Here is a 4,252-nt window from a genome sequence, read left to right as displayed (position 1 = left end):
CCCCTCCCGTGACGGGTTCCACGGAGGGCGAACTAGGGTGTGAAGTCACTCCCGCAAGTGACTCCACCCCAATCACACATACCACAGCATCACAGCTGTCACAACACCACTTCCATCACAACACAACCATATCACCACCGTCACCACAACACTAACACTCCGATGATCAGCAGACAACAATCATACACATTACAACAAATATCTCAAATCAATTACACAAGAACTGAGTAGGGAAACCCTACCTTTTCGCAATCCGCTTACGCTGCAATAAACCATACAAATGCATAACAATTACCACATCGTCACCTACAACAACAATCATATAGTTCCAATCACTAACTGCAAAACCCCATTTCCCCCAATTCATGAATAAAGACAAACCCTATAATTAATCATCAACAACATAGGGATAAAGACTTACCGGCGAAAGAAACAAAGGATGAATGCACTTGCTATGATCACACACACACACAAGGTGAGATTTGGAGAGGATTAGAGCGTCGTTTGAGTGATTAGGTTTTATGAAATGTAATAGGAAACTGTTTTGCATTTATAAATAACTCTAATCCTTTCTAAATTAATCGCAAAAAATATAACCCATCAGACCGGATACTCGGCCGAGTATCGGTCGAGTAAAATGTATACTCGGTCGAGTATTCACCATACTCGGCCGAGTATTCCTCGGCAGAACCCAAACAAACTACACTCTTGGTACTACTCGGCCGAGTAGGCTCTACTCGGTCGAGTACTTAGCTTATAAAATCCGTAGTATTACACATAGTCCGACCAAAAATGGCGCCGTTGTCGGGGACGGTGTTAACTTGATTTAGATTTTTTTGCATTGTTATTAGTTGTGTCTTTCTTTGCCTTGGGGAAGTAAAACTCCTCAAGGTTTATTCTAATTGTTTTCGAGTTGCTTGATATTTTGCATGTCTAGAAGGTCACAAGGTGACTTGTTATCCTTTGATCGTGAAATTGAAAGAACATTGACAACCAATAGAAGACTTGCTAGGAGAAATTTGAGAGGTATTGGTGAGGTTGTAGATATTCAACCAAATACTATTGAGTTCATCAACCCTTTTGCAAGAGAAGGTGAGGAGAACCCAACACAAAATCCAACACAAAATCAACCCACAATGCCTAACTTTTCATCACATTCCGTACCCACCGAGGAGAACCTACCCAATGGTACTCCCACACCACAACATCTAACCGGAAATTTTATTGCCAAATCCGCATTTATCCAATTAGTCGAAAGAAGCCAATTTGGGGGGATGCCTACTGAAGACCCTCATTCTCATATGGAGACTTTTTGTGACTATTGTGATGCGATTTCTCAAACCGGTGTAACTCAAGACCAAATTCGATGGGTCTTATTTCCTTTTTCTCTAATTGGCACCGCGAAACAATGGTTGAAAGGCCTTGATAAGGCTACTCTCGGAATTGATTCTTGGAAAACGTTGGCTCTAGCTTTCTACAAAAAGTTATATCCACCGGAAAAGACTAACATGCTAAGAGCTCAAATCACCGGCTTTAAGCAAAGAGATGAAGAATATTTGTATGAAGCTTGGAAGCGGTTCAAAGGAATTTGTCGCTCATGTCCTCACAATGGACTTAGCGAGTGGTTCTTGGTACAACAATTTTGGAACGGTCTTTATGAAGATTCAAGGAACATTCTCAACATGGGATCAAATGGAATGTTCACCGAAGTTGATGACAATCAAACTTGGAACCAAATTGTGGAAATTGCAGTCCATAACTCACATTATAGTAGACCTCGCAAGGCTACTAGAGGAGAAAAGCATGAAGTGGACTCCATTACTCAATTGGGTGCTCAACTTAGTGCTCACATTGATACCATCAATTTGAAATTTGAAAAAGCTATGGCTAGACTTGAAGAAGCCTCAAAATCACCAAAGCATCATGTTAATGCCATGACGGCATCTTCATCAATCCCAAATGGGATATGTGAGAATTGTGGAACTTTGGGACATGACCAAAGTGAATGTAGGGGAACAAATGAACAAGTGAATGCTTTTCCAGCATACAAGAGTGGTACCCCTTGTTCAAACTATTACAATGAAAACACCAAATTCCATCCAAATCTCTCATACAAAAGCCAAAATGTTCAAAACCCTCAAACAACAGACACCCCACCTCCCATGAGAAACCAAAATCAAAGACCCTTTTACAACCAAAACCAAGGTTACCAAAATCAATCTCCATATAATCAACAAAATGACCAAGGTTTTGATGTTCAAAAAGCGGTCCTTCAAATGCAAAAAAATCAACAAGAGTTTTTCACTCAAATGCAAAAAGATAGTCAAACAAAGGAAACCACCATCAACAACATCCTAGCTCACACCAAAATGTTGGAAACCCAATTGACCCAACTAGCATCGTCAAGCTCACAAAGACAAAAGGGGCAACTACCACCTCAATGTAATCCCCCAAGATATGAAACGGTTAGTGCCATTCACTTGAGGATTGGTACAAGGTATGAAGCACCGAAGAAGCAAGTTGAGGATGAAATTGTGGAAGCTAGTGATAAAGAAGAAATTGTGCAAAACTCCAAGGATGGAGAACCATCAAAAGAAGAAATTTCAAAGAAAAATGAAGACAATGTCAAGGAGAAGGAGCCCATTGTGATTAGACTTCCTTTTCTAAGTCGTCAAGCCAAGCCCAAATTTGATGACCAACTTGGAAAATTTATGGAAATTGTGAAGAATTTGGAAGTCTCAATTCCTTTCACAGAATTAATCAATCACGTGCCGGCCTATGCAAAATACATGAAAGACATCCTCACAAAGAAGAAGTCGATCCGGAAGCTTGAGACTATCGCCTTCACTAAGGTGAGTAGTGCAATACTTCAAGGGATTTCACCTCCAAAACTCAAAGATCCGGGAAGCTTCTCAATACTGTGTACCATTGGCGACACCACGATCAACAAAGCCTTATGTGATCTAGGGGCTAGTGTGAGTGTTATGCCATACTCGGTGAGTAAAAGGTTGGGGATGGGAGAGCTTAAATGAACCAATATCACACTCCAAATGGCCGATAGATCGACGAAGACACCATTAGGGATATGGGAAGATGTTCCCGTAAGAATTGGGAAATTTTTCATCCCGGTGGACTTTGTCATTGTTGACATGGAAGAATATTCCAACATTCCAATCATCCTAGGAAGACCTTTCTTACACACCGCGGGTGCGGTGATTGATGTGAAGCATGGAGAGCTCACTCTAGAAGTGGGAGATGAGAGCATAACTTTCAATCTTGACAAGACCATGGCTCCCCATTTGCATGAACCATGTTTTATGATTGATCATTATAGCCGGAAGGATGATAGGAAGAAGTCGGAATTTCAATGGAAAAAGAAAATTGAAGATGCTCCATTCAAAGAGCAAGTGAATTGTAACAAAGAGAGCTTGAAAAGCTCACCAAAGTCAAGCAATGAAGAGGATGGCCTCATTGGCCAAGACAAGAAAGTGGGAGAGTTATCTCTATCAACTCAAGAGATCTTTAGTGATCAAGTAGATGAAGTTTGTGGTCTTTGGGACGATGAGTTTGAAGGGATTTTCAATCCTTATATTGGTAATGTTATCGATCAAGACCGACAACAAGGGCAAAGATCTATTGAAGATCTTTATCATGATAATGAACAAGCTTTTGTTTACTTCTTCAAGGTGTTGAGCAACATCAACAATACCTTGGACATGCCCCCATGACATCTCACTAAGGATGAGAGTTTGGTGGAGTCCTCCCTAAACCACCATTTGTAAATATTTCTAACTCCCTAACTCGCATTTTAATTCTTACATTGCATTTTTGTCATTCTTGGATTTTTATACTTTGATCAAGATAATTATCATTTTTGAGAGAAGTGAGGGAGGGACTAATGATTTTAATGGATGTGTAGTGCTTTAGCTTAGTGTGGGGATAGCAATTGCCTAGGCTATTCGTGCCTTAGTAGTGCCCCCACAATGAAGAACACGGGATTTTGAAGAATGAAAAATGACACGGGATATGCAAGTACACGGATGGAACTGAATCCGGGTAAAAGGGGTAGAATCCGAGCTTTTTATAGGGAATCCGCCCGTCTTCAGGCAACCCGGGCGTATTTGTCAAAAGACGCCCGTCCTTCTGAGCTGAGAATTTAAAATTTTAGGACTGTTAACAGATCTGAGCGTCCTGCAAAAGAAACCGCCCGTCCTGGAAGAAAAGACGCCCGTCTTTTTGGCTGAGAAAAACA

At 40.9% G+C, this 4,252-nt stretch overlaps 1 non-coding gene across 1 annotated transcript; it reads right to left on the bottom strand.

Annotated features, from left to right (window-relative positions):
* Positions 1–1,508: 1,508 nt before the first annotated feature.
* LOC141615671 (small nucleolar RNA R71) lies at positions 1,509–1,615 on the bottom strand. Its single transcript, XR_012530079.1, has one exon. It is a non-coding gene; the product is annotated as a small nucleolar RNA R71 (small nucleolar RNA).
* Between the last annotated feature and the right edge of the window lie 2,637 nt (positions 1,616–4,252).

Source organism: Silene latifolia, chromosome 11, assembly GCF_048544455.1.
Source record: "Silene latifolia isolate original U9 population chromosome 11, ASM4854445v1, whole genome shotgun sequence".
NCBI classification, from domain to species: domain Eukaryota; kingdom Viridiplantae; phylum Streptophyta; class Magnoliopsida; order Caryophyllales; family Caryophyllaceae; genus Silene; species Silene latifolia.
This window is presented reverse-complemented; position numbering and strand designations above follow the sequence as displayed.